This window comes from Equus przewalskii, chromosome 15, assembly GCF_037783145.1.
Source record: "Equus przewalskii isolate Varuska chromosome 15, EquPr2, whole genome shotgun sequence".
Classification (NCBI taxonomy): Eukaryota; Metazoa; Chordata; class Mammalia; order Perissodactyla; family Equidae; genus Equus; species Equus przewalskii.
In genome coordinates, this window is record NC_091845.1 from 20,579,543 (window position 1) to 20,603,720 (window position 24,178).

Consider the following 24,178-nt stretch of genomic DNA (forward strand, 5'->3'; position numbering starts at 1 on the left):
TCTAGGTCTTCTGCTTTTGAAGAAAAGTGTTCAAGTTGCTACTATTTGTGACTGTTCAGTGACCCCAATGAAATGTGGGCTGTAGCCTTCCTGTACGTTTTCCCTAATCTTTCTCTTTTTTAGCTGCTTGTCAGGTAAAAGCCGTGGCAGAGGAAAAGGGAGTGGAGATGCCTTGAGCAAGGAAAACCCAGTTTCACGGTGCTCTCATTTTGGCAGCAGCTCAGGAAATTGGTTTTCCCACTTTTCCAGGCTTATCTCCATTCAGGATTCTTCTCATTTGGCAAAAGTAGCAAGACAAGTGGAAGAGAGGTGATTTTTTAAAAATCTGGATAGTTATCTCCCTTTAGTAGGCACAGTTGTGTTGGACCAAGTGACTCGAGTTTACTCACAGCTATAAAATCTAGAGTCATTTGTGTAATCCTTGATCATAGGATGTATTTAATTTATCTTTTTAAAATTTTTGTTATAAACCATTATGACCTCAATAAAGTAATTGAAAAAAGAAACAGTGAGAAAACTCTTTATGTAAAGAATGGACATCCTTCGAAAGATATGAATAAAAAAGGTTATAGGAAGTTTTAAAAAACTAATGTAGAAAATGGGGATCAGAAACACAAAAAATTATTTCTGTACAGGAAAAGACTGAGAAATAGTAAACAATGTTTGACATAGTTGAAGCTATTTTCTCTGGTTCATGGGCCTATGCTTATTTTTGATTATTGAAACTAAATGAGATCATTATATGCTGACTTTATCTTTAATCCTTATAACTTACATTACTACTTATGCCTATTTAGTAGAGATATTTTGAGTCTTGAGTTGTGCTATGATGGAGTGGAGAAGAATTTTCTGGGGACAGCTGCTTTTTATGACAAATGATTTATAGACATAAAAAAAACAGAAAAAGAGAAATGATGGAAAAAAGGAACCCTTTGATTCTTTATTGTAAATAAAGGAAAAATGATTTGTTAAGGGGGAAAAAACTTTCAAAGTCTCTGATTGTATTGATTGCTATATATGAATGCATTTTTTGCATGTGAGGTCACTTCATCATAAAATTGTCATCATCAAGATTTTAGCCCCTAACTTGGCAATATAGAGGTGCTTCTCTTGTCACTGAATGTGCCTGTTACATAAAGAGATGCTGTTATTTAACGTGTACTTAGTTACTTTTTCCTTAGCACTATGCTATGAACTACAAGTTGAGAAAGAAGAAAGAGTACAGCATTTGTCTCTTGGTGCTTATAGTTTAGAGAAAATAATGCATGGAACAAATGAAATGCAAAAGAAAGAGGAAGGAGGAAACGAACCAAAAGGAAAGAAAAGAAAAAACATTAATTCATTTGTTTATTCATTTATTTATAAATTCATCAAATATTTGTCAAAGGGCTATTATGTACAGTCCACTCTTTTTGGCATTTGATGAGCAAATTCACTATTTGATAGAATGCTGAAATGACTGGCATGGACAGTAAATGCTAGGAAGTCAGGGAAGCCACCCTCAATTTAGTGCCATGGTGATAAGATGGCAAAGTTTGTAGAGTGGCCTCTTCCACTCTCTTTTATGTACGTGTGTATTTGTTTTTCTGTCGAGGAGGATGATTTGCCTAATAGAGGAAAATTTTTTATTTAAGCTTGGCTCCGTTCTCCTTTTCTATAATATTCAGTTTCACAGAACAAGACAGGACTTTAGTTGTCCTTCCTGCCCCCAACTTAGCTCAAAAGAAACAAGTGAGTAAAAATGAACAAGAGGGCCCTTCACCCCAGCACAGCTACGCTGCCTTCAGAGAAAGCACACTAAGACTAGACCTCATGGTTGAGCGGTTGGAGCCTTGCTGGAAAGAGGGAGTGACGTGTGAAAGACCAGTGGAGGTCTCGACTGTGCTGGTTTTGTTAGAGTTCTGTTTTCTCTCCTAAGGAGTTGGCACACAAGTCCTTCATGCTTTGTAAGTTTGTCCCTGTATAGATGCGAATTCTCTTCACGCTTTTGTTCTACCTAATTGTATAAAAAGATGTCCATATCTGATGTGATGCTATTTAAACCCTTGGGTGGCAAAAATATCTAATCTTTAAGTCCATGCTCCTTAACGTTATAGTAGTGGTTCCCAACCCCTGGGTATATGTTGGACTCACCCTCCAAAAGATTCCAGAGGCACATCACAGATTCACTGAGTCAAAATCTCTTCGTCGGACAGATCGGAGTTGCAAGTTTGGAGCATGCCAGGATAGGAATAAAGAACATCTAACTCGGGGCCAGCCGTGGTGGCCTAGTGGTTATGTTTGGCGATACACTTTGGTGGCCTGGTTTCAGCTTCTGAACGAGGACCTACACCTCTCTGCTAACAGCAGCCAGGCTGTGCTGGCAGCCCACATGCTAAAAAATCGAGGAAAGATCGGCATGGGTGTCAGCTCAGGGCAAATCTTCCTCAGCAAAAAAATAAATAAATAAAAGGCATTTATTTAAAAAAAAAAAAAAGAACATCTAACTCTGCAAACTTAGGGGAAATGTGTGCGTTTGACCCAGCTGAAGTCAAGGCTAGGAGAGATCGTGTTAAATACTGGATATGATGTGCGTGAAGAAAAGAGACCATACCCCAAACAGGAGGAATGACGAGAGGAACAGGTGAGTAAAGGTTTGAGATAGGAAAGACAGGTGAAATTGGGAAAAAGAACTCTTTGATCTCAAAGGAAGGAGAGATGCAGCATGAATTACAATTGTCCCAGCCTTGTTAAGTACTTCACCATTGCCCAGTGTTATGGCTCATGTTATCTCCCATGTGAATGTTTGCACATGCTGTTCCTGGTAGCTGAAAAGTCCTTCCCCACACTGCCTGTCCAGCTACCTGGGGCAGAGCATTATCCTTAAATATTCAGCATAATACTTGTCTTATTTTAGAAGTCTCCTTATCCCCTTAGGTCAAGGTAGGGGCCCCTCTTCTCTGCTCCCTGTGAGCATCTCTCTCTTCTTTAAATTCAGCAAATGATCAAATGATGGCTGATGCCATGCCACATGCTCTAGGAGCACTGAGGGAGTTCCGTTCCTTACTTTGGGTGATGTGGATGTTGGAAACTCTGAATTTCAAAATCAGCTCATTAGGTCATTAACCCATGATCTCTGGGTGCAAGCTGAGCCCTTTCTGGAGCCATGGTGGCTGGGCTTCCAGCGAAGGCTTTCCTTCCCAGAGACAATAGTAACAAAATATCATACAAACATAGGCTGGGGGCCGGCCCGGTGGCCGAGTGGTTAAGTTCACGTGCTCCGCTGTGGTGGCCCAGGGTTTCGCTGGTTCGGATCCTGGGCACGGACATGGCACTGCTCGTGATGCCACGTTGAGGTGGTGTCCCACATGCCACAACTAGAAGGACCTGCAACTAGGATATACAACTATGTACCAGGGCGGATTTGGGGAGATAAAGCATAAAAAAAAAAAATAGGCTGAAGCTTCCATTAATTAGGTCTTAGGTTGGCCAGCCTGCACATTCTCAGCACTCAGGGCAGACCCCTCCTTAGATTTTCCCAGTGGGTCCTTGAGAACTCGTTTAACAAACTGTCAAACTCCTTCACACGTTCCAAGAGATGAATGGGCTGATGGATGTGGCACACCCAGTAACCTGGAGATAGAAGTGGGGCTGCCTTGTTACCCCGGACTTAAAAACCAAAACAACCAAGTATCTTCTTTCATTGTTGAGATTAATTGGCTGAAAGAGCTGCTGCTTGGTTAAATTTTGCAGTTAGGATCAATACCACCTACATCACAGAAAAAGAAGAAGTCTAAAAGAGTGAAAAAAACATTTTGCCTTCAGGTATTTCATTATAGCAAAAGGAAGAGAGTGAAGGAAAAGTGGTGCGTAGTATCAATAATAGTGATATTAGGAAACATTTAAGTGCTTACAGATGCCAGGCACTGACCCAATTTATCTCACTTAATCCTTGTAACACCCCTCTAGGAGAAGTACTAGGATTGGTTCCTTTTATAGATAGGAAACTGAGGCACAAGGAGATTAATAATTTACCAAAAGTACAATCAGCATTAGAGCCCATGGCAGTCTCTCTCCAGAGCTGCCATACTAAATTGTCTGGGTGCCTTTTGTGATCAGGGACAAACTAAGCCCCATCACCATGATGTTTCATCTTTACATCAAAGACATTGTCTGTTGCCAGGAGAACTCAGGCACCATCCAGACTAGGGCTGCTGGGCCACTGCCTGGTGCTCAGTAATGTGTTGGAGGGAGATGAAGAGACAAGTCTATCCACCTGTCTGTCTGTATCTTTCACTCTCAGCAATGGAGATGGGAGTGTGTGAGAAGCTCCTTAATCGAGGAGGAGTAACTCAAAAGGATGCATGGGCCCCTTGTCCCACTCCCTCATCCTGCCAGCCCAGTTGTGGGTACTGACAGATTCAGGGGCGATTTCACATTTGTGTGGTCCGCCACGGTGGTCACTGTGGATTCATGTAAGAAGCAATAGAGGATATCAGAATTTTACCTTTGTATTATTTCAGGTTCCATTCATACTGACCAATCGGTGACTCTTGGTCATGTTTGTTTTCCAAGGGAGTAAAACCAGACCAGTCTTTCTGTTCTTTCAAGCTTAGTTCCAGCCCCAGCCTGGTCTCCAGCTTCGCATATGGGACCAAAGCCTTGTTTTGGAGTCATTCAAGCCCCTCTTCTCCCCTTATGAGCTGTGAGATATTGGATAAGCAATTTCAACTCTCAGAGTGTCCATTTCTTCATTTGTTAAGTGAGCACAATAATGCTTCCTTCGTAGGGTTCTTTTGAGGATTGAGAGAGATTATGGGACGTGCCAAGTCCATCATGGGCTCACAATAACTATTTGCTGTATTTCTCACCTATCTTGTTACTAGGCACCAGCCTTTCCCTTATTTTCCCTTCCTTTGTCAAACCCTGTTCTGAGGTCCCAATGCGTACCTCGCAGTTTGTGACTGGTACCTTCTTTACAGTATTTCCAACACCTCCTTGATCGTGATTGGCTCTGGTCTTTGTTTTCTTAGCTGTTATCTCAAGGTCACCTGAGCTCTGTAACCAGTAAATGAAGAGGGTCCCTACTGCAGAAGACGGAGCTCTGGAGGAGAAAATCACATCCCAGCTCTTCTATTCACCAGCCAAGTGCTTGTCATCCATCAGATCAGATAGTCACACCAGTACTCTCGAGTCAAGGAAAATGCATTTAAAGACTGACACGCCCTCAAAAAATAATAAAATAGACATCTATCTACTATGAGGCAGATAATGGTTCCCACTTTATAGATGAGGAGATAAAACAAAGTGAACTTTTGTGACTTACCTGCTTGCTGGTGAGTAGCAAAGCGCATATTCAAACCCACGTCTCTGACACTCAAAGGTCCAGTTGCCTTTCTCCACATGCAATGGATATAATAGGATTCCTGTTTTGTGGGTTATCTTGAGAATGAGGAGATAGTATGTGGGAGGGCTTTGCAGCTTCAGAAGCCTGGCCAGAGGTAAGAGATATTGTTGTTGCTGCTATTCTCCTGTATGTGCTAAGCCGGAAGAATCAGGAGTAGCATGAAGTAGAGAGGAGAAAGTTGGAGGGTGGAACAAGTTGGCTGTGCAGGGGGCTGGGGAACGGATGGGAAAGGGTGTCAGAGAACGGTTAAACACAACTCCCTGATTTCAAAGGTCTGGCCTGTTAGGTTGTGACATTACATAGATGTGTCCTGACCCATCTCAAAAATTGGACATCACTGAATTTAATTAAGATCAATTAGATATTCCTCCTATTGTTCAAACACAATACCGTATTTGTTTGAGAAGAGGGAAGTTCTGTATGACCTGAAAGCTTCCTGCTTCATTGGCTGCTTTTCGTCATGAGGGATGAAATGCCATTTAAAATAATAAAAAATAAATAATTGGCCTGCAAGCTGGGCTATATACTTTTCTTCACGCATTTTCTCAGGACAAGAGTTATTAGACCTCAAAAGGAGTCTCTCATCTCTGAGATACTGTGCTTCCTTCCACATTCCCCTTGCAATCCCCATTAAACCTTACCTGTGCCTTCAATCTGAGATGGAAATGCCACCCACCACCAGTAGCCACCTGATGCATAAAACTGTCCACTTTCCTCTCTTCTTTCCAGTATGAAACAGACAGAAGCAGGCAAATGGCTTGGGAGGTCGGACTGGAAATTCAGAAAGTCATTTCGGTGGGCACAGCATGATGGAAAGAGAGAACTTTGATGGTTAAAGAAGAGGAAAAAAATCACAAGGACAAAGAACATAAATATGTTTGGAAGTCAGGTAGTCTTAGAGTCCTCATCTGAGGCCCCAACTAAATCTACCAAGTCTTAAAGCATGTTATGTGACTTATTCTAGGGAACACAAGTTGTTGGTGTTTCACAGGGTTAATGACCTACAGAAGCTCAGAATAAGGACTTTTGAGTGGTTTTCCAAAAAGCATTTTTTCCCTCCCTTTGTTCCCTGAATTACCGTGGGCATAGTAGTGTCCAAGATGGCCAAGCTCTAAAATCTTCTTCATATTTTTTAACTCTATTCCTAGTATTATCATATATAACCTTAATGGTAAGCTTGAAAATACCTAGAGATTAGTCCTCTGCTTGTGTAAAATGTGTAGCTGGGACATAATAAGCCTTCAGTAATGATAATTCTTATTGTTGTTGTTGTTATTATGAAAGAAACCATAGAAAGTATCTCATCCATCTTCCTCTGTTAGGTGAAGTGAGTAGGCTTGGAGAGGTGAAGCGACTTGCCCGCAATCGCACTATTAATTCATGACAAAGTCATTAATAGAACCCTACTTCACGTCTAGAACTCCTGCATTATCTCAGGGTTACAGATAGCTTGAGGCCACTTTGGACTAGAAAAGATCTGCCTATCTCTTTATGAGCTTGTTGAGTGAGGCCCCGTCTGGAACTGTTTGCAAATGACCCGAGCCTTCAGGGGATGGGATGTGTGGACCAAAGGTCATGCACCTCCGTGGGTGCTTCAGACTCTGTCCTGAGTGCTTACACATGGCCACTCTTTGCAGCCTCCCTTTGCCACCCCCTGCCCGAAAGACCTGGCCTCATAACTTTTGTCTAGAAAAGAAGACGAGTCTTTGGATATTTGTGTGGTCACTCTTAAAGGTAGGGCTGTGTGTGTGTGATCGGTGACTATTAAGGAAAGAAAATCCACAGGAAACTACAGGACCCCAGAAAATGCTTTCCGTGTAGCAGTTTCCATGCCGCTCAGTGTGGAAGGCAATTATCTTCGGAGGGGATTCCACAGCTCTGCGCCGGTTTCCCCGCTGTAAGATTTATTGTCGGCTGGATTGGGTGTTCTTTATAAGAGCATTTACTCAGCATCTAAAACGCTGTCAAGAGTGCTACTTCCTGAATGCTTTTGAGGTTGCAACTGCTCAGCTTCATTTTCCCGTCTTGGAGATATATTTTTGAAATGGTATGCAGGGATTTGTAAGGCCTCGTGCTTCCCATTGACACTGACAGGAGTTGCACCGTTAAACCCCTGCACGCTGCTGAGGAAATTTACCCCCTAATGCCCAGAGCCCTCCTGCAGGATCGCCTGGCCACACGTGCGAGGGGTCCTGTAGCGGGGAGAGGGCGTGGGAGCGCGTCCCTGTTGCTTGGTGTAAGTCACGCCAGCTAATCAATCTCAAAGTTAACTGCTTTCTTACTTAAACAAAGGATAGGTGAAAGCTCTTCTTTGCTTTTTTTTTTTTCCCCTCTCCCTTTTATATGGATCTCCCGAACGCCAGAGGAAAACTTGAGCTGCGAGTCAGCTAAATATACTATATCATGAAAGCTTGGGGACCATTAAAATGGGAACAGTGGCCCTTTACTGCTAAGAAGGTGTTTTATTGAAAGCACCAACATGCTCTCCCCGGAGAGTGAGCAAAAGAGAAGGCAAGATGCCCGACAGCCATACAGGTTGTTCTCTTAGGCGAGCTAAAATATAGAGTTTGGCACTCCTGTGCTGTGAGCTAGCAAGCAATAGAATAGACGAATGTGTGTTTTTACATTAAAGGTGCCATATTTCACTAGCGGCGTCCCCTCCCGCCTTTTTTTTTAAAGTGTCTTAATTTATATATTCCAGTTAATAGTTCATTACATGTCGTCTCTCTCTCTCCAGCTTTTAAAAGTTGTCTTTTGAATAAGTTGAGGTACTCAAAATTTCCTAATCCTGGCAGGCTTACCAGCAGAGGGCAGGCGTAAAGAAGGTTTTGACACGAGGGTGTGTCAACCTAGGGTCACAGGAGGGTGGCGTTAAATGGGAGGGAGACCTGTGAGCATTGTTCAGAGGGCAAGATAGAACACGCTTCCTTTGCCTCTGTGCAGGCCTGCTGCACACCACAGGTCTCCAGAAAAGCTGACTTTACTAAATAAAGGTGGCCAGTTGCCTTTATCTGATATTCAGCGATTTCTACATAATTAAATATTAAAAAAATACTCAAATGTAATTTCATCCCTCAAGAGCCATCTTTTCTTTCCCCTTCAATGACCCAGTTCTGGTTATGCTTAAAATCAAGAGTTTGCATGTGGGTGTGCCATAAATGCTGTCACTCTTTGGAGGGGAAATAAGGATTTATGCCTGATGGTGGTAGCGATTCTTTTTTCTTGATCTCTGAAGGATAAAGCTCTTTGGGAAATGCTCTCCTGCCCTAAAACATGTCCCTTTTTGAAAACTTTGTGCACTTCAGTGTTATCTGTTCTAACCTTACAGTAGAAGCAGTCCAGTAATACATTTTACATTATATTAAAACAAGGGATTATAGTTTTATCGTAATCAAGGGAGAGTAATTTGTTACTGTCAGTCAGATGCAAAGTTAGGATAGGATGTTGCCATTTTTCTGTTCCATACTTGATTTTGTTTACCAGTGATGTTTTATGAATGTCTTTACATTAAGAGTGAGGGAATTGGGGGGGCAGGAACCCACATTTTCCCTAGCTTATGTACCCATCATATTTATAAGTCACCTGAATGTTGACATGTCACTCTGTAAATATATAAATTAATCAGGAACACTGGCATTACAAAATGTCGCACTAAATGAAGATGGTAATGGCAGTTTGGAGGGGTCATAAAGAGAAATGTAAACTCCCGTGGAAGAGTGAGAACTCACAGTCCTTTCCCTTGGCTATGCAGGCGCAGAAGAAAAACAATATAATTAGCTTCATTGTAAACATAGACGTAACAGCGACATAAACAGTATCGATGTGGAGCTAACTGCCTTAGCTCCCAGTAGATGGGTGATGTATTAATTTATATTTTTAAGTAAAAGTGCTGCTTCAATCAAGAAGGAATGGTGGCTCCTTGGAGACAAATGCCCAAATCTCAGGAATCGGGCATTGCTGGTGCAATTTAGTACCTCTAATTGGCTGCCAGTCGGCAGTCTTTGGAGACATCGGAAATACTAAAGCTGTGCTCTCTCTGGAGAGATGCGCTTCCCTGGGCAGCTCATCAAGCCCATTACTGGAGTGAGGGCCTAAATTTCGTATTTCTGTTGTTTGAGCGTTTTCTCTCTAGCAACAGCATCAGTCAGTCCAATCTTTCGAAGTTCTGTCGTTTCCGAATGTGTTCTGGGTACTCCACGAAATTAATTGGAAAAGGGAGAAGAACTAAGTGTTGATGCAAGTGTCGTTTGGAAGAAGATGAGGAGCTGAATTCAGGTTTTGGCCTCTCATCACGCGGTTGCTTTTTCGACCCATCAAATTGTTCATCAATTTTTATTTTGCTCACTGTGGCAGATCACCTTTCTGGTAACAGAAATTGCAACCGTTTCCTATGAGAACATGGTACCATAACTGACTTTATCTGGGCAGGTCCAGCGCTCTCAGTGTTGTAGAAATATGTGAGCTAGTGTCCATTCATGTGACCTTTCTCTGATTGTTTCCAAGAAGCTTGTGGCAAAGCAGGACCTCAGCTGGAGCTGAGGACTACGTGGGCCCTGCACCCTGGCTGGTGTCTCCTTCACTGCCTGCCATCCATCAGTGTGTGGGAATAATGTCCTGATGATATGCTCCTTCTGACTCTTCCTTCAGTACATCTTATCTCCATTCTCAGTGCTGAATGGTCAGTAAAACCTTTCACTTTCTTCTGCCTTCAAGGCTGAGGCTCCTCAGAACCAAATACAATCCATGATTTTAGTCCCAGGTGTGTTATTTGGTGGTTAGAGTTTGGTGTGGGATCATAGTAATCTGCTCTTAAGTACACCGCCAGCTGCACAATGGACTCATTTAGCAACTGACAGGTTTCTTAATATGTGGTGTTTGAACAAGAGCTGTATCTGTTGTGGGTGTTAGGATGTGGGCATCAAAAATATTTTTAAGTATGGTGTTTAGCATTTCCTTCACTCTTCCTTAAACATTAGCCTTTTTTTTTTTCCTCCAGGTATTCATTTTATATTATCATGACCTCTCTTTTTCTGTAACAATTCAGTATCTACTTCCCCTTGCGGCCTGTGGTGCTGATTGTGTTTAATTCTTGGAGGGGGAAAAAAAATCACTTTGCTTTTCTGAACTTCAGTTTCCTCCTCTGTAAAATGGGGATTGCATAACTATTCAAGTTATGGCAACTAAAGGAGACCCTGTGGCTGAGTACCCATTCTAAAGCCCCCACAATCCAAATTCTTCTAAAGCTCAAAATGCTGCCTTTTTTTTTTTTTTTATGCCTTTCTGACCCAGCCTTTCCAAAATGATCTGGCACTCATAGAATAAATGGTATTAACTAAGTCTTCTCAGTCACTGCATGTTTTAACAGTTTATATTGTGCTCCAGCCGTGGAAGGTTCTAGTTCTCACTGAATCCCAAGCACAGGGCAGGTGGACAGGACCACATGGAAGGGGATCTTGAGAGTCTAGAAGTAACCAAAATGGCCGAGGCATAAAAAGCTTATCCCTGTTTATCACTGATGGTACCTTTCTTTGCCTAGAAGTCTCTGAGTCATGTTGGGAGAGATGGAGAGAAGGGCTCCAGGTGGCCTCAGAGTTAGCTTGCTAAGTCACTTCCCTCTCTATACTGTCACCTCCCCCCTTTTCCAAACCATCAACCCTTTAAACACCACCTCCCCAAGAGACCTTCCCAGACGTCTCCTGCTCCCACTGATCTCCCCCTTCCCTGTGGACCCATGGTGCTTAAAGCCACTACCGTGCAATTTAGTCCTTGTGTAACCAGCGCATTGCATCACTAATGATTTTGTGTAAGGCTGTCTCCACAGCTGGGTCATGGGCGTCTGTAATGTTTGTTGTTTGCTTGTTTGTTTTGATGCTCCTGGAGACTATTAGCTGATAAATACTGACCTGCAAAGGAGGTAGGCCCACTTGTAAAAGCATGCGTGAGTTTTATGGCGGCCTCATGAAGAACTTGTATTTTAAAAAAATGAGTTGCGTATTCAAAGTGCACCTCGATTTTGTTTACAGGTGTTAAATCTCAAATTAATTTTAATACCTTTGAAAAAAATCACATGTGTATTTTGAAATTACCATTTCCACTTTCTCTCTGTGCATTGGTTGGAGAGAACTTCCTATATTTCTATTTCCTGTCTTTGGGGCCTTGCATGCCCCTCCGGAAGGAGTCCCGTGTCTCTTTAAGAGTCAGAACTCAGCTGATTCCTGGTACATTCTGGCAGATTTAAGTCCCCTCTCCCCAAAAAAAGAATACCCTTGGCTCCCTATTGAATATTCATGAGAGGGTGGGGTCACATTTTTGTGACCTGAAAAATCCCATTAATAAATTTGTTATCTGCCGCAAAAACACTTTAGGGTGGACAGCGATCTGTGCTGCACCCATTTAACATCCGATCACAAATTGACGGTCTCCTGGCACTTTTGTGTCTTTTGCGCCTAGATTAATGGGGGAATTGTCTGCTCCCCAACTGACCTTATTGAAATCCAGGCATTTGCTTGATTGGAAATATTATCAATGTTTTCTGGTTTGTAGTAACCTGCATTAACACCTCAGATGGAAAAATACTTTCATGTAAAACTCCTAGAATTACTGGGGTGGGATTTGTGGCCCTCCCTTTTTTTTTTTTTTAAATTGAGGGGAAATAGGTAATCATTAAGGTCACTCATCCATTTCCTCAAATATTTTGAGAAAAATAATAAAAACGATAGTTTTTTGTTTTTGTTTTTCAAGTATAGGCCAAGAAGTTTTTACCTATATTTAAAGATAGTAAAGAAAGAGTGATTTCCAGTGCTGCCGAAATTGACTAACTTAACCTGGCACTTCAGTCGTGCCAGTTGAGCCAACAAAGTTTAGCATATTGGGGACTTTTTTTTCAACGCTATACTTAGCTTTAAATAGCGTTGAAGAGCAGTGACTATTTCTGATAGAGGTCATCTTAAAGTGCTTATTGAGAGTAGCTTTTGTTGTTGCTGTTGTTGTATAAATAAGAAAGGAATTTAAAGAATTATTTCTTAGCGAACGCGTGGCAGATGCTTTCTTCAGCAGCTGTCGCCCTACAGGGGAAGTCGCTTGGTTCAGCGACGAGGCACGTTTGGTTGTTATTTATTTCAACCCCCGTGTCAGGTTAGTTCTCCTCGGCGCGCCAAGCACACTTTGGCGAGCCCGAGTCTTGGAAAGAAAAGGGGGAGAAAAAGAGGCCAAAGCTTGGGTAAACCATCGACGTGAAGCGAAAGTTCTCCTGCAAAGGCCGTTTTCGAGGAAAGCGCTTCTCTGCGCTGCCTCTGAGCCCCGCATCCCCTTCCGATTCTAAATAGTTGCTCCGAGCGGTCGGGCGGGCGTGCGCCGGGCGTGCCGGCTCCCCTCCTCTGCCTCTCGGGTTTCCCCGAACGGTTCGGACAACTCTTTGTCAGTTTCCAAGACGAAAGACGCAACCCAACCAAAAGCCCCAAACAGGCAGCCCCGGCCGCAGGGCGAGATGCGCTCCGTGCCCGGCTGCCCAGACGTCAGCCAGAGGCAGGTCAAAGGGTTAACAGCAATTAAGTGGAGTTGCGCTAGAGACAAAAGCAGGATTGCACCAGAGCGTGATTTCACCTGCCGCGCGGAGGGGGCCGGGGCGCGCGGGCGCGGGGAGCGGGCCGCGGAGCCCATTGTGTGGGGCGCGGCGCGGCGCGGCGCGGCGCGGGGTGTTTAGAGGCGGGTTGTGATTGGTGGAGCAGGGCGGGGCGGGTGGGCGCGGCGCGGCGCGTCTTGTCAGCCCGCGAGCCGGAGCGCCCCTGCGCGCGTGCAGTCCGCCTGCACGCCGAGGCCGCCGGACCCCACGCCCGGCCCGCGCGGGCGCCCCGAGCCGGCTCCGCGCGCCTGGCGGCTACATGGAGAGTGTCAGGTTGGTCCCTATGATTGATCTTTGCCGTTCTGCTCTCCTTCCCCGGGCTCCGCGGGGCCAGCTTCCTGGGGCCTCACGGGGGAAGGCAGGAGCGCCCGAGGGTTTCTAAGTTGAGTCTTTTTAAAAAATAATCATCACAATCGCTGTTTACTAACTTGGATGGGAGTTGCGCTCTGGATAGTGGAGGCGGGGGAAGGGAGTGGAGGGGTGGGAAGAAGGAGCTACAGGCCTGTGGGTCCTGGAGAGAGAGATTTTCCCCCCTTTCTCTCTCGCTCGCTCTTTTTTTAAATGTTCATGGGTGGGGTGTAGTTGAGAGTTGGAGGAAGTCCTGCTTGTGTGTTGCTCTCGCGCTCTCGCTCGCTCTCTCTTTTTCGTTTGCGATTCATTTTCTGCTGGTCTGGCCTTCACGCAGCCACTTTGGTAAAGCCCTCGCCATCACTCCATTCGGGGGACGTATCTGGGGTGTGATTTATGTCACTTTCAGAGCGTGTGAAATATACAAGGAGTCTTCCATCTCAGTGTAACCCGTGTGGATGTTTCTTTGCTTCTGATAGTTTGTTTCTATATCTGTCCAGGCTATTTTCAGCATAGCTGTTCAAATTCAAGGAGTTCACACAGTAAAGCGGGGTGGGGGAGGAATAAAGCCCCACACCGAAGCGGGCAGGCGGGCGAAGGGACACTCCGGCAGGTTGGGGAGTCTCAGCCTCTGTTGTATTACTTTCCTGGTGAATTAAGTAGTGAGCGGGGTTTGGGGTGGACGTGCAGGGTACTCCCATCTGAACCGGCTCTAAATGTGGCTAACTCAACTGTCAGAACTGCTTGAAAGAGGGTCAGTGGAAACGAGACTTCTTTTTTTCCCCCCGCAAGTGTCGTGATGGGAAGGAGGGGACCTTTAGGAAGTGGGTGGTAAAGTTTTAGAGCAAAGTACATATAGACTCTTCCTCTTTGGGATTAACTCCTTCACGGCCTGCCAGTTATAAGAAAAATATCTAATAATTTCCTATTCTTCTCACAGACCAAATGTTCTAATCAAGCCAATTTAAAAATGCAAATCACCTAATTTCCATAGATTCCAACATTCTGAAAGTGACACATTTGGGGGAAAAATTAAGCCTGATAACAGGAAATGTGAATCATACTATCAGTGACTAATCTGCTTAAGAAAAAAAATAAGTTACATTTATTTTATCATTAGGAAGTCTGTGTTAAAGAACCCGATTTTTTTTTTCAGTTTAAATCAAGTAAAGTTTTTATTTTAGAAGTGGCCCTGTATCGCTTTTTTTGTTCTTTTGTTGGTAATGGATTTTCCTAGAGGAATGTGTACGTGCCATCAAAGGTGGTTGATGTGGTAAAGCATGTCATTGTCGCAGACCTCACACACGATCCTGTTGAGAGTCTGGTTGAGGATGTGATGTGTTGCTGTTATTGTTTAAAAGAATACAGAGCTTTCTTGAACGTTAAGACTCCTCACTAAGTAAACCCAATGAAGACAGAAGCACACTCTCCTAATTGATACCCTCCGCATAAATTGAAAGAAGGTCGGCTTCTATTTTATGTGATTCATTGTAGCTCCTGACACATTTCAGTGAAAAGTGTGTAAAAATGAAACCAAAATACAGACTGCCTACCCAGAGACACTGGCTGAGTTACTCTAGGATGTGATAGAGCTGAGCTGAGAACGGATTGGGCTGACACTTGATAGTCAAAGTTGATTTATTGTTCATTAGTACTGCATTAGCCCTTTCAGGCAAGACAGTTATTTGTGTAGTGGCCTGTCAAGAACGAGACTGCAAGCACCTGTCATTTCGAAGGCATGAGATAAGCAACCAAATATTAAGATGATGCCAATAAAAATACATTGGACTAGGTAAAGGGCCACATGCATGCTCATAAATTTTTTCTTCTTTTTTTTTTTTAAAAAAGCATAGGTCAATACCAATCCATAAGAAGAAATCTGTTAAAGACATTTTTTTTTTAACCCTAAGGACTACTTACAGAATGAAAGTATGCACTGGACTTTATATTCTCCTGTTTGCCCAAGAACTTTCTTTCCTACCCATATGTGCAGCTCATCTGATAAAAAGTTGGTCAGTGAGGGAAATGAGAAGCATAACATGTCAGTTATTTAATCTGAGTAATTCAAGGAAGGTAGGCTTCCCGTTCGTGTTGTGTTTTTAAATAAACATATTTCATTAAATGAAACTCTTCTAAGCATGGGCTGATTATATGAAAATGTGATGACATCATAGCTAAGCTATGATAATGTCGGATAATAATGTCAAGTGCATTTTCTGCAATGTGTTTCACTCTCGATTTTTTTCTTCCCTCCCTGGAAGGGAATGATCTCATGACATAGAATAGAAAACAAGCTAAGTGTCAAAAGAAAACAAAATTAGTGAACTTTTGTCTGCAGCCATAGAAACGCGGATTAACTCATATTTTTCCAGAGGATGGAATGGAAACATTCTGCATGAGGATATATAGTGTATTGTCTTCTCTGAATTTTCATTTGACAGGGATTTTAGAGGCTGGGATCTTAATTAAATCTCCACTAGCTGAAATAACGCATCTAAAGGCATGCAGTGTTGCGTAACCTTGCTCAGTTGGTAAACCATAAATCATCAGAAAGCTTATGATAGGAATGGTTGGTTTGAATATTTTTTTTTTGTTTGCAGTTAAATGTACCTTAAAAACAAAACCCTCACCATCGCTGCCTTGTATTTGCACGTTGTCAGGAGCTGTCACTTGAAAGATAAACTCTTTCATGACACTGACCAGTTCTGCAACTTTTCAGCCAGCCTCCACACAAGTGCAAGATACAGTGAAATTAAAATCCAGATTAATTAAAAGCAATGAAATTCCAGATTTGTCTTGGCTAATGTGGCAGAAATGTGTTTGAGTTCCTATATTTCTGAGACACTCAGGAGAGAATATTGTGAGCAGCTTCTGAGCTTCAACTAAAATTTGAGTAACATTTGAATTGGCAGAAAAGAAGGTTGCAGAAATTCATTTTATTATGTGGTTTGGTTGCAGATGAACAGCACTAAAGAGAAACTTAAAACTCTGCTCTTAGTAACTGGGCAAACACAATGGCCAGTTAGAATCCACTTCAGGTAGTTTGTGATTTATAAGCGAGGAATAATGCAGCAACAGTTGACTAGAGTAAGGTTCGAGTAAATAAATACATAAATTGTGTCTGTGAGTGTTACATGTTAAAAATATGAATTTCATGACGAGGAGTTGTAATCATTAAATAGCTATTAATGTCCAGGTTTTACAAATTCTACTAGTGCTTGTAAATACTGGGTTCTTTACTTTTAGTGCCTTTTAAACAGATGTTTTTAACTGCTGTATTTTTTGGTTCATATGTATACTCTAGTAGAAGAAGCTATCTACATATAAAACTAGAGAAAGCTATCTTGTGATACACTGATTTTATATATCTTTGTAGATAATATTTCATGTGAGGCTAGGAGTAAAGTTGTGTTGGTGGTGAGCTGTAGATCTCTTGGGGCAGGAATGTAGCTTTATGTATACCTGCCTGGATAGATTTGGGGATCGTCTTAACTCCCTAAGCTAAATTTGTTTTTGTTTGGTGAAAGGCTTCTTTTCTTGGAAGCAGCGTGATATTTCTGGACATTCGTTTTAGTCATTTCAGAGTGTGCAATACTTTCTTGCCTCTTCATACATGGCATTCTGCATTCAGCTTTCTTTTCTTTCGTTTAAAAAAAGAAAACTCAGGTAGCTCTTAGCTAAACAGTCCTCTGCAGATTGTGGGGACCTGAATTATCTGCAAAGAGCTAAACTGGGCCTCTCCTTTAGCATTGGAGGCATGATCTTCTCTGAGTCCCTCTTCCAACCTGGCAGTTGTTTGAAGAGAAATTAATTTAGAATGAGAAAAATGAATATCGAGCACATGGTTTGTGCCTCGTTTTCAAATCCGGTTAAAAGCAGCTAATCAATGAAGATGCAGGCTAAATGTTATGGCGCACTTTTATAGAATACTTTGGGATCATGTTTTAATTTTTAAGCTTTATCGTGCCCTTAAATCTGAAACATCATTGTTCAAATAACTGAGAACAAGGTAAATCAACAACATCAAAAAGGTCGGCTTCTGTGATTTCTCAAGGGCTTGTTATTTTGTACTTCCCAATTCTATTTGATGTCTTGACAAAACAAGATGACACAGGGGAGAATGCATTAAATTTTGATTTTTTTCATCTAACCTGTTACAGTTGTGGCAGCTTAATTTCGGTTACTTTTTCCTGAAGATGGCTTTTTGTACAATTACTCTTAATTCTCACACCACCTCATGAGGCGGGTCCTCACGGGTTTCCCACTTGCCTTGATTTTTACTAGGCATTTTTGAACCTATTTTGACCTTTAACACGTAGGGAGCTTTTGGTTGGGCTTTGTCTTCATTAGAAATAAATCAGTGAATGGTGAGATTGTCAAAGAAGCAACTGATGTTTTCTCATTAGAATCTGATTTGCACCCCTTCGCTTAACTGTGATGTCTAAGGTGAAGGTGTTGGAAATAGGCCTGAGAAACTGCACAATTTGAGAGACTTATGTTGTACATGATTCTAAAAAAAGGCGATTGCACCCTAAATAAGGCCTTATAAAACTTTGGAGTGACCTGCTTTTGGCCTACCTGCGTGTTTAAATCCAGGTATAGCCCTCCCCCCTCCATCTCAAAAATATGGAAAAAAATACATATTTGCACTTAAGCTCCCTATAATTTTTACTGTGCTGGTTAAAGCATGAAGAAAGCGGAGCTGTAAATTTGATTCTGAGTCTTAGAAAATGTTTTATTGACAGAAGAGAAACGTTTTATTTTTCTTTATTGAACAGTATCTGTTGATCTACAACTGTGTCTGCAAGTTCTCTTTCCTTATTCTAATCATGTATGTGTCTCAAATAGGACTGATACAGTTGCTATGTCTCTTTCACCATTTTTGAATAATGCTTCAATTTAAGAGAACTTATTTAGCCAAGGCCTCTTCCTTTTCTCTTCAAGAGCTAAAGATCTGTCGATAGAATCTTTTCTGAGGTCCCTTCTTGGAATAGTTCCCCCCTCCTCCTATTTGCAGCACTTAAAAACAATTTTTGTTGTTGTTAATATAAAATGTCATAGCAGGTTTGATTCACGTGCATTAAATTGTTTTGCATCCCTCCTACAGGAGAAAGAGATTGAGGGAGGCATTTTTCTTGATTTGAATAATAATAATAATAGTTGCTAGGTTGAAAAGATCAGTGCTTATTGGATGATTATTTTCATGTGTAGCTTCCATTGTTTCCTGTATTTAACAATCGCTAATGGGAGAAGCGATTTAATTTATGTAAACTTTACATTTTTATGCAAATGAAGCTGATATTTATTAGAGCTAAAACAATTATGCTGGCACTTAGTGGAGTAACCTTGTCTGCATGGGAGATGTTAAGAGGAGAGCAGTTGAGGTTCCACTATTGCCTGTGCTGTAAACAAGTAGGAATTTAGGCCACTTTTTAAAATTTAAAGACAAAAGAAGAGCTCAGAGAGCTTTGCTAGAGATTGCTTATTAGGGTTGATAACCTGAAATAACTCCTGATTGGCAGGCAAGTGTTGGCCATACAATTCTTCCTGAAAGAAAGATAGCCTTTCTTGATAGAATGTAATAAACAAAATGATAAAAAATGAAATGCTAATTGCATTTTAAAGAGGTCTTTCTTTTTCAAAAATTTTAATAGGTGGTTGTATTGTTACTGAGAGAACAGTTATGCTAATGACTGACTACTTAGATGATTTTGCATTAATATAATAACCATTACCTGCCTTAATGCTTTGTACAGTATTGTGGCAAAATAGCTAAGTCTAAAAGAGTTATACAAAAAGCAGAATTCCATAATGAAGCAGAATTATACTTCTAACATGAATAGTAGGCATTTTTTTTTTATTTTTTGTAGACTGAAATATTATGTCAGAAATGTATTTTCTTTCCTCTGTGATACAGCTACCTTGCATGGTATCTGTGTGGGTTTTTTTGTTTTTTTTCCTTCTTTCTAAATACCATGGGGAATAGATAGAAGGTTCCTAACTTTTCTGTTTGCCGATAGATCAGTTGTGTCCATTGGCTTATTAATTATGAAAACTGTTGCCTTTCACAGGGGGCAGTGGTAGTGGTGTTTATTTTCTTTTACTTTCTATATGGTCATATAAAATTTGGCATCGCTGTTTTTCCTTTCTTTTTGTTTTTTTATGGATCCATTTTCTTTGCTTTTGTTTTGGTGTTCTGGAGCCTTCTAATTTAATTTGTTTTGCTTTTATTTGATGAACCAGGTAACTCTGCCTAACCTGGTCAGTTATCATCCAGACACAGCCTGAAGTCTAAAAGGGACTTGAGGTTCTTGGGACGTACACATGGTGAATAACCAGAGATTAAAAACGGTTTCTAAATTATTAATCCAGATGATTGGAAATAAAACAGTATTTTGAAATTTTCTATCTTCTCACTTTTATTACTTGAACACATAGCAATATGAGAAGATGCTGATGTACAGACTTTATGTGTATTTATACTAGGCAGAATTGTAGTTAACGGGAGGTAAGGTAAACTAAAGTGAAAAAAATGATAATGTGTTATTTTCAGTATTTATATTGTGTCATCTCCCCTCCCACCCAATTCCTCCAATTGTCTCCTAGATTAGAAATAAGTATTGTTTCTATGGGTGTTTTTATTTGTTTGTTTGCTTTTTAGATTTTTTTCCCCCTTCCCATCGCCTACCCTTGCCCATTAGGAATAAAAGAAAATAATGAGGCATATTATTTAATAGTCTTCTAGCATTCAGATGATATAAAGTCATTTTGAAGTAAAAGAAAACTAGATCAGGCAGAATTTACACGGCAGCGTAAGGGCCTTTAACAGCACTTGTTAGTGCTAACGACATTTTCCCAGTTGCTGGTATTAAGGTAGCAGCAGGCCTGTACTAGCAGCGTTCCGATGGCCCAAGCACAGCTGTATTTCTGCCATTCCCCCGGGTTTGTGTGCACCTGGGATCGGCCACACCCAATTGGTATCAGTCAACAAGGTATCATGCGATGTGTGTTTTTTTTTAATTCACGATTTCCTCTTGAAACTCAGCGAAAGAGTGTTAACTGTGTGTGTGTTTTTTTAAATTCAGTTTTGTATGCTCGCATTCTTTAAATGTCTGCCAGAAGTTTAATTTGAATTTCTGATCCCTGAAGGCAGCTAGACAGAATCATTCTAGTTCTTCATAAATTGCCTTCTATGATTCATTGTTAACTCATAAAACATACTCATTTCTGTATACTCAAACAGAGAGGGTAGTTACAGTATCGGGGATATAATTTTTTTTTGTATTATATTGAAATTGTCATTTGAGAGAGAAATCAAAAATTAGCTTGAACTCTGCAGTTAAGGCATGAGCCCTGTAGCACACAAAACGTCAGAAATTAATGTTTTTATCTCAGGGAGGTTAAGGCAGATGGTGTAGAATCGGGAGGGGGGGGGAGTTTAGTTTTGACTGAATACTCCCAAAGAGGGGGCCCATAAATATTAGAGCGCTGTAGTTAAAAACTCACATGACTGTTTTAAATACTATTGATTTAAACCACTGGCTACATTTTATGAATCAAAGTGTAATTTCTAAGCTTTGGCCATATTTCTCAATGCTAAAGCTCTCTCTCTTGTGTGCCTTTAGCCGCTTTCCAGACATTCAACACAGGATTAAATGATAGTAGTTACAGTGATCAATAGGTTAAGACCGGTACAGTCACTCTTGCCGCTAATGACCTCAGTAGTAATGGGCAATAAAGTGTGGGCTATAATAGCCTCTCACTGGTACTGCCTGCCCTTTGATTCTAGTATTAGTAGGGACTAGCTACATGAAAAAGTTGGATGTTGAGAGTTAAGGGAGTGGATATGTAGGCTATAATTCTTAACTATTTAAAGCCTTAACCTGTGCTCAGATTTTTTTTTTTTCTTTTTTTCCTTTTCTACCCCATGATGGTTTCTGGTCCATTCGGATATGTTTGTTAAAGCTTCCCATAATCTATTTTCATGACATGTTGGAGCCAAAACTTTGGGGAAATCTCGGTTTTATTTCATTTATAAATTAAGCCCGAGCCCACTTTGGAGGCTCAGAGCTAACTGGTGTGAAAATGTGGTTTCAGATAGTAAAAGCAAAGTTAAGGCCGTCAGGATATAATAGCCTACTTCTGATTATTCAGCGACCGATCACCAGGCTGAAGGATTACTCAGGCTTCTTGCTTTTTTCCCTCCTTTGGCTGTGCCTGCTGCTTTAAGCATTTTATTACTCATCAGCACCTCCATCAAAATGTCCAAAGGGAAAAAAGAAGGGGAGACTCAAGTTCATTTTACTTTTCTGTAACATGACTACAAAAATTGAATAAATAACTGTGGGAAAAGGAGACTTGAACTATTTGCTGTGTGTAAGGGTTTAAACATTAACCGTATGTGTCAGTCCTTTTTTAACTTCTTCAGTCGATTTTATTGAAGTATAATTTACATATAATAAAATATACTCGTTTTAAGTGTATGGTTGGAAGAATTTTGGCCAGTGTCTGCATCTGTGTGACCACCACCCCAATCAAGAGAGATGGCATTTCCATCACCTCCAAAAGTTTTTTTTGTGTCCCTTTCTAGCAGAGGCTTTCCAGCGTTCTTTTAAAAATTATGACCAAGAGATTGTTTCTATGATGATTTCTGTTACAACACTGTTAATTTTGTGTTCATCACCAGTTTAGATCTTACACCACCCTATTCCTGTCTGTTTTCCTGTTCATCACCATCAGAAATTTGGCTCAAGAATATTTATATTGTACATCATCCAAGAAACGCAGAGGAAAAAAGAAACCTTAAACATGGTTCTTTTGTTTGCTTGATCAAACCTCCCTGTATGATGATGCAACTCTCAAGGAAAAGTAAACTTCTATTGTGATGTGTTGGCCTTAGCAGCTCAAAGGATAGTGATTGGCACCCAATACATATTGAAAAATTCAGAAAGTTTCTTCTGTATGAAAGCAAAGTAGACTAATTGGAATTAATTTATAGATGGTTAGATATTTTGATAATGTCTTCGTGGTGTTTGCCCTAGATTGAATGCAAGTTCACTGTTCTAATCATTGGTGATATTTCATGCTAGGAAGTATCTTTTTAAAAGGATAATTTATCCATTCATATATATCTGTCCCTTATTGCATATAAAAATATTCAGACATGCCCATCTGTTTTAAATTACAGTGTATCTACATCTACACTTAAAAGGCCACTGCAATAGGAAAAATTCGTTGATGACCTTCCAGAGTTGGGTTAATGAAATTTTTCGAATGTTCTAGCTAGTGTTTTCCAAACAATGTGAAACTTGTGCATAAACATCCCCACACAGAAAACGTGCCCACAACAACAGTGGAGGATGTTCACTGTACATGAATCTGACCTTCAGGAACCATTTTTAGTTCATCAAAATTAGTGATGCTGAGAAATCGGGACATCAGTGCATAATGACTGTGAAATTAGGAATGAGAGCTCGCTATGCAAATGACAGGACAAATCATGTGAAAAAGTCAAGATAAACTGCATATTAAGACATTATGTTACATAAAATTAATACTGCATTTCTCCCTTTTGCTTACTGCTCCCCTGAAAGATTTTTTAATTCTTTTATCTTCTGATCAGCTATTGTCTGCCGGATTTTTTTTTTAAGTGGCACACAGGCAAAGTGCAAAACATGTTATTACCTTTTATTGTAATACATGAGATGACAGCAGAGCCTTTTTAACAAAGCATATCCTTTACTGCTTCTAGCTTCTTGCTGTCACATGTTTGATTAGAAACCAAAGAAAAGTAAGATGCTTAAATATTACTGTTAGAAGACACAGGTTTTGTCTTTTCTTTCATTGTTTTTTTTCTTTCCTTATCTTTTTATTTGGGGGGGGTTTCATGAAATAGTCTTCTTGTGTTACGGGGACTGACAAAATGGTTCTCATGTAGTCTGCAAATTAAACACAAGTGCAGTGATTATTTTGAATAGCTAAATTACATTCTAGAAAGCTTGCAGAATTCATAGCATTGTCATTAGGTATCCGCTTGAATACAATTTGTGTAACCTTGGCCAAGACAGCCTGTCATTTTAATGTCAGTGTTTTATCTGAACAAGACATCATCCTTTCAGATACAGTGTGCAGGTTCTTTGCAGAGATGCCCGTGCAGAAATGTGTTAACAGTTGCAAATATGAAATGCTATCAAGTTCATCACTGTAGCTGTTTGTCACTGAAATGTCATGGAAAGCGGCTTTTAATGGTATCGCACATAATATGAAAGAATTGAGACATCTGTATGCTGGGTGAATAAGGAAGGGTAAAAGGCATCATAGGAAGGGTCTATGTTCAAGTTCGGAAGGTGCGCCCAAAGTTCAGTTATCCACAAGACTGATCATTCATTGATTATTCTCAAAATCACTGTCCACAGAGGAAGTGGATCATATTAGCTCCAGCCGCAAAGGTACTGGTTCCTATTTGCCTTCTTCCCTAAAACAGAATTCAAGTTTGTGTTAACTTCCTACAGCTCGCTGCGAGTGAAGACTCATTCTTAATAAGAAATTGAGATCTTTTAACCCAACTCCAGAGAGCATTTATTAAGCCTTTGCTCCTTGTCTGCTTTTAAGACTGCCTGGAACACCTGTCAGGGCTGCAAAGGTTTTCTTTTATTTTTCTTTATTTAAAATAAACTCCATAATAGATTAAATAGGATTTGTTGCCGCATCCCCTCTGGATCAATACGTGGTGCGTGGGAAACTGGTCAATCCTTGAAGCAGGCTGATGACGTTCTGCCACTGAACCTGGAAGGCTGAGTGCTGCGTGCGTGCGATTTCCTGGC

General features: G+C 40.9%; 1 protein-coding gene across 24 annotated transcripts in view; it reads left to right on the top strand.

Moving 5' to 3' along the window:
• FOXP1 (forkhead box P1) overlaps positions 1–24,178 on the top strand; it is a 412,016-nt gene that overhangs the window by 294,348 nt on the left and 93,490 nt on the right. For 2 of the 24 annotated variants that reach the window (XM_070576804.1, XM_070576805.1), the window contains exon 1: positions 13,141–13,280. The exons of 20 other annotated variants lie outside the window; for them this stretch is intronic. The gene's annotated coding sequence lies outside the window, so the exon portion shown is untranslated. Of the gene's footprint in view, positions 1–13,048; positions 13,281–24,178 lie in introns of those variants that run through there. 2 more of the 24 variants (XM_070576806.1, XM_070576807.1) reach the window with 2 other exon arrangements.